The following is a 7,045-nucleotide window of genomic DNA, read 5'->3' on the forward strand; positions in this document are numbered from 1 at the left end:
AAACTCTGGTACAACCCTCCCGAAAAACTCCGGGATTTGTTTAGAATAGTAAAAAGTCTTTCTATAATTTACATTATTGCCTTGTACCTGTACATGTGTAATGACAATAAAGTTGAATCTAATCTAATCTAATCAGTAGTCTACAGACATGGGTGTGGGGCAGGCAAAAACTAAATCCAGGGTGCAAAAATCCAGGGAACCAGGGAACACTACAGTAATCCGGCACAGGACAAGGGACGCACAAAGACTCAGTCCAGAGGGTAACCAGGTAGCAAGAGGCAGGAGACAAGAGGGCTGGGAAACAGGGGGACAACATCAGGTAATCATAGGAGTGGAAAAACACAGGAACTAGAACTAAAGACAAGACGAGACAGAGACCCCGACTCAAATAAAACAGGAAACAGAACACATACAAGACTACAAGACAAAGGATTAAGAACTATAGACCAGTAACAGGATTAAGAGCTATAGACCAGTAACAGGATTAAGAACTATAGACCAGTAACAGGATTAAGAACTATAGACCAGTAACAGGATTAAGAACTAAAGACCAGTAACAGATTTAATAACTATAAACAGGACAGGATAAGAACATGACCAGTAACAATAGAACTAAGACCAGAACGATTTAAGGAACTAAAGACCAATAACAGATTTAATAACTATAGACCAGTAACAGGATTAAGAACTATAGACCAGTAACAGGATTAAGAACTATAGACCAATAACAGGATTAAGAACTAAAGACCAATAACAGATTTAATAACTATAGACCAGTAACAGGATTAAGAACTAAAGACCAGTAACAGGATTAAGAACTATAGACCAGTAACAGGATTAAGAACTATAGACCAGTAACAGGATTAAGAACTATAGACCAGTAACAGGATTAAGAACTAAAGACCAGTAACAGGATTAAGAGCTATAGACCAATAACAGATTTAATAACTATAGACCAGGATTAAGAACTATAGACCAATAACAGATTTAATAACTCTAGACCAGTAACAGGATTAAGAACTATAGACCAATAACAGGATTAAGAACTAAAGACCAGTAACAGGATTAATAACTATAGACCAGTAACAGGATTAAGAACTAAAGACCAATAACAGATTTAATAACTAAAGACCAATAACAGATTTAATAACTAAAGACCATAACAGATTAAAACTATAGACCAGTAACAGGATTAAGAACTAAAGACCAATAACAGGATTAAGAACTATAGACCAACAGGATTAAGAACTAAAGACCAATAACAGATTTAATACTATGACCAGTAACAGGATTAAGAAACTATGACCCGTAACAGGATTAGAACTATAGACCATAACAGGATAAGAACTAAAGACCATAACAGATTTAATAACTATAGACACCAGTTAACAGGATTAAAACATAGACCAGTAACAGGATTCAGATACTATAGACCAATAACAGGATTAAGAGCTATAGACCAGTAACAGATTTAATAACTATAGACCAGTAACAGGATTATTAACTAAGACCAGTAACAGGATTAGAACTAAGACCATAAACGAGTAAGAACTATAGCCATAACAGATTAGAACTATAGACCAGTAACAGGATTAAGACTAGACCGTAACAGGATAGAATATAGACCAGTACAGGATTAAAATATAGACAGTAACAGTAAGAACTATAGCCAATAACAGATTTAATACTATAGACCAGTAACAGGATTAAGAACTATAGACCATCCATCCATCCATCCATCTTCATCCGCTTATCCGGTATCGGGTCGCCGGGGCAGAGCTCCAGTAGGGGACCCCAAACTTCCCTTTCCCGAGCACATCAACCAGCTCCGACTGGGGGATCCGAGGCGGTTCCCAGGCCAGGTTGGAGATATAACTATCCCCGTCCTGGGTTTCCCGGGACTCCTCCCAGCGGACGTGCCTGGAACACCTCCCTAGGAGGCGCCCAGGAGGCATCCTTACCAGATGCCCGAACCACCTCAACTGGCTCCTTTCGACGCGAAGGAGCAGTGGCCTCTACTCCGAGCTCCTCTCGGATGACTGAGCTTCTCACCTATCTCTAAGGGAGACGCCAGCCACCCTCCTGAGGAAACCATTTCGGCCCGCTTGTACCCTGGATCTCGTTCTTTCGGTCATGACCAGCTCTTGACCATAGGTGAGGGTAGGAACGAAAATTGCCCGGTAGATCGAGAGCTTTGCCTTCTGGCTCAGCTCTCTTTCGTCACAACGGTGCGATAAATGGAATGTAATACCGCACCGGCTGCTCCGATTCTCGACCAATCTCACGCTCCATAGTCCCCTCACTCGCGAACAAGACCCCAAGGTACTTAAACTCCTTCACTGGGGTAAGGACTCATCCCCACCCGAAGAAAGCCTCCATCGGTTTCCTGCTGAGACCATGGCCTCAGATTTAGAGGTGCTGATCCTATCCCAGCCGCTTCACACTCGCTGCGAACCGATCCAGTGAGTGCTGAAGGTCACAGACCGATGATGCCATCAGGACCACATCATCTGCAAAAAGCAGCGATGAGATCCCGAGCCACCGAACTGCAACCCCTCCCCGCCCGATACGCCTCGATATCCTGTCCATAAATAGTTACAAACAGATTGGTGACAAAGCGCAGACCCTGGCGGAGGCCAACCCTCACCTGGAACGAACAGGTCCGACTTACTGCCGAGAACCCGGACACAGCGATCTCGCTTTGTCATAAGAGATTGGATGGCCCTAAGAAGGGACCCCTCACCCCATATTCCCGCAGACACCTCCCACAATTTCTCCGGGGGACCGCGTCATACGCCTTCCCAGATCCACAAAACACATGTGACTGGTTGGGCATACTCCCAGGCCCCTCCAAGATCCTTGCGAGAGTAAAGATCTGATCCGTTGTTCCACGACCAGGACGGAATCCGCATTGTCCTCTTCAATCCGAGGTCGACTATGGACGAACCCTCCTTTCCAGCACCTTGGAGTAGACTTACCAGGGAGGCTGAGAAGTGTGATACCCCTGTAATTGCACACACCCTCGGTCCCCCTTTTTGAAGAGGGGAACCACCACCCGGTCTGCCACTCCTTAGGCACCGTCCCAGACTCCACGCAAGTTGAAGAGGCGGTCAACCAAGACAGCCCCTCCACACCCAGAGCTTTCAGCATTTCTGGACGGATTCATCCAATCCGGGGCTTTGCCGCTGTGGAGTTGTTTGACTACCTCAGCGACTTCCACCAGGGAAATTGACGACAATCCCCCATCATCCTCAGCTCTGCCTCCACCAAAGAGGGCGTGTCAGCTGGATTTAGGAGTTCCTCAAAGTGCTCCTTCCACCGCCCTACCTCCTCAGTTGAGGTCAACAAGGTCCCACCCTTACTGTATACGCTTGGATGATTCCTCGCTTCCCCTTCCTGAGGTGGCGAACGGTTTTCCAGAAGCACCTTGGTGCCGACCGAAAGTCCTTCTCCATGTCTTCTCCGAACTTCTCCCACACCCGCTGTTTGCCTCTGTCACAGCAGAGGCTGCAGCCCTTGGGCCCGTCTTGGTACCTGCAACTGCCTCCGGAGTCCTCCGAGACAACATATCCCGGAAAGACTCCGTCTTCAGTCGGACGGCTTCCCTGACCACCGGTGTCCACCCGGGTGTTCGTGGGTTACCGCCCCTTGAGGCACCTAAACCCTAAGACCACAGCTCGCGCCGCGCAGCTTTAGCAATGGAAGCTTTGAACATTGTCCATCAGGTTCAATGCCCCCAACCTCCACAGGGATGCACGAAAAGCTCCGCCGGAGGTTGTGAGTTGAAAGTCCGTCGGACAGGGGCCTCCTCCAGACGTTCCCCAGTTTACCCGCACACCCGTTTGGGCTACACCAGGTCTGTCCAGATTCTTCCCCCACCCCTGACCCAACTCCCACCAGATGGTGATCTTGACAGTTGCCCCTCTCCACCCGAGTGTCCCAAACATACGGCCTCAGATCAGATGAAAGATATAAATCGATCATTGACCTTTGGCTAGGGTGCTCTGGTACCAAGTACACTTATGAGCACCTATGTTCGAACATGGTGTTTGTGATGGACAATCCATGACTAGCACAGAAGTCCAACAACAGACAACCACTCTGGTTTAGATCAGGGAGGCCGTTCCTCCCAATCACGCCTCTCAAGTATCTCCATTTGCCCACGGTGCATTGAACCCCCAGCAGAACTATGGAGCCCCTACTGGAGCCCCATACAGGACTCCATTCAAGGTCTCCAAGAAGGCCGAATACTCGAACTCTTGTTTGGTGCATATGCACAAACAACAGTAAGGTTTTTCCCCCCATCACCCGCAGGCGTAGGGAGGCGACACCTCCGTCCACGGGGTAAACTCCAACGCAGCGGCGTCAGACGGGGGCTTTGAGTATCCCCACACCGCCCGGCGCCTCACCATGGCAACTCCGAGTAGGACAGAGTCAACCCCTATCAGGAGAAACGGTTCCAGAACCGAGACTGTGCGTAGAGGTAAGCCCCACCAGATCTAACCGTAGCGCTCCACCTCCCGCACAAGTTCCGGCTCCTTCCCCCACAGAGAGGGACATTCCACGTCCCCAGAGCCAGCCTCTGCCGCCCGGTTCTGGTCCGTCGAGCCCGACCTTCGCTGCCACCCATATAGCAGCGCACCCGACCCCTTTGGATCCTCCCACAGGTGGTGGGCCCATGGGCTGGAGGGAGAGGTGCCACGTTGCTTTTTCGGGCTGTGCCCGACCGGGCTCGTGGCAAACCCGGCCACCAGACGCTCGTCACGAGCCCACCGTCTGGGCCTGCTCCAGACGGGGGCCCGGGCTTCCTCCGGGCGGGGTCTCTCTATCCCTTCCGTGCTCAACCATCGAAGTCTTTGAACCATTCTTTGTCTGGCCCTCCCCTGAGACCTCTTTGCCATGGGGACCCTACCAGGAGACAAAGCTCCAGACAACACAGCCCTCAGGTTCATAGGGACACACAAACTCCCACCACGATAAGGTGATGGTTCCCGGAGAAGAACTATAGACCAGTAACAGGATTAAGAACTATAGACCAGTAACAGGATTAAGAACTATAGACCAATAACAGGATTAAGAACTATAGACCAGTAACAGGATTAAGAACTATAGACCAGTAACAGGATTAAGAACTATAGACCAATAACAGATTTAATAACTATAGACCAATAACAGGATTAAGAACTAAAGACCAGTAACAGGATTAAGAACTATAGACCAGTAACAGGATTATGTGAACTGACAACATGAGTTAGGCTATACGACTTACATTTCTCCAAGACGCACACACACGATCTCAGCTGATTATCCTCCAGGCAGCCAGAGTAAGGGGACCAGATTTCTCAGACAAAATCCGGGGACATTTTCAACTCAGAAGCGTATTTACCTCCAAAACAAGTAATGTTTTTACTTTTGTAAAACTTAAAACGGGGACACTAGACCTAGAGCTGTTCTCATTAGGGGCTGAGCCCCCCCCCCCCCCTCAAGATAGAAAGTCCTTATAGTCCTTATAGCTAATATTTCAAGATAGAAAGTCTAATATTTCAAGATAAAAGTCCTAATATTTCAAGATAGAAAGTCTTAATATTTCAAAATAGAAAGTCTTAATTTCATAATGTTGTAATGTTTACTGAACATACTGACAGCTTTGCTTACTGCTCAAGGCTTGTTCTGCAACAGCTCATTGAGAATCAGATACAATAAAAACTACTGAGGAAAATTTTCCTTTGACATTGGTATTAAACGAGATCGCTGCATGGAAGTTAACAGGATAATTGTCCAGCTTGTATTTATTCATAAAAGTGCTGTTTAGCTGCTAACAGATCAGATTAATATTCTAAGTGTCTGACAACATTATGAAAGGATTTCTAAGGAGGTCGACCTTCTGTTAAGATTAAGATCCTTTTTAAAACAAAAGTCCGCAAATTGCGTTGGCTAAACCCACAGACTCCATGTAAATAATCAGTGATTTTAGCATCGTAAAATACGGCTTCTAAAACCTCTCTGAGCACCGCGGGCTCTGGCTTAGGGTGACCAGACGTCCCCGGTTTCCGGGGACAGTCCCCGATTTTGGCGACCTGTCCCCGGCTGGATCTGTCCCCGGAAATATCCCCGGTTTTCAGTGTGACTGAAAGACCCGAAATTGGAATGAAAGAAAGAAAATACTGACAAAACGTAGCCGATAGTCGCACACCCTACACACCCTACACACGCAGGCTCCAGGCAGCCAGAGTAAGGGGACCAGATTTCTCAGACAAAATCCGGGGACATTTTCAACTCAGAAGCGTATTTACCTCCAAAACAAGTAATGTTTTTACTTTTGTAAAACTTAAAACGGGGACACTAGACCTAGAGCTGTTCTCATTAGGGGCTGAGCCCCCCCCCCCCCTCAAGATAGAAAGTCCTTATAGTCCTTATAGTCCTAATATTTCAAGATAGAAAGTCCTAATATTTCAAGATAAAAAGTCCTAATATTTCAAGATAGAAAGTCTTAATATTTCAAAATAGAAAGTCTTAATATTTCATAATGTTGTAATGTTTACTGAACTACTGACAGCTTTTGCTTTACTGCTCAAGGCTTGTTTCTGCAGCAGCTCATTGAGAATCAGATACAATAAAAACTACTGAGGAAATTTTTCCTTTGACATTGATATTAAACGAGATCGCTGCAATGTAAGTTAACAGGATAATTGTCCAGCTTGTATTTACGTTCATAAAAGTGCTCGTTTAGCTGCTAACAGACTCAGATTAAATTCTAAGTGTCTGACAAACTTATGGGAAGGATTTTAAGGAGGTCGACCTTCTGTTAAAGATAAGAATCATTTTTAAAACATAAAAGTCCGCGAAATTGCGTTGGCTAAACCCACCAGACTCCATGTAAATAATCAGTGATTTAGCATCGTAAAATACGGCTTCTAAAACCTCTCTGAGCACCGCTGGCTCTGGCTGTCTGGAGCCTGCGTGTGTAGGGTGTGTAGGGTGTGCGACTATCTGCTACGTTTTGTCAGTTTTTTCTTTCTTTCATTCCAATTTCGGGTCTTTCAGT

General features: G+C 46.4%; 1 protein-coding gene and 1 pseudogene across 1 annotated transcript in view; both read right to left on the reverse strand.

Moving 5' to 3' along the window:
* LOC116686164 (NXPE family member 3) overlaps nucleotides 1-7,045 on the reverse strand; it is a 57,362-nt gene that overhangs the window by 49,774 nt on the left and 543 nt on the right. The gene's annotated exons all lie outside the window — the stretch shown is intronic.
* Nucleotides 4,305-7,045, reverse strand: part of LOC116686153 (cytidine monophosphate-N-acetylneuraminic acid hydroxylase-like) — a 13,302-nt pseudogene continuing 10,561 nt past the window's right edge.

Source organism: Etheostoma spectabile, unplaced genomic scaffold (assembly GCF_008692095.1).
Source record: "Etheostoma spectabile isolate EspeVRDwgs_2016 unplaced genomic scaffold, UIUC_Espe_1.0 scaffold317, whole genome shotgun sequence".
Lineage (NCBI taxonomy): Eukaryota > Metazoa > Chordata > Actinopteri > Perciformes > Percidae > Etheostoma > Etheostoma spectabile.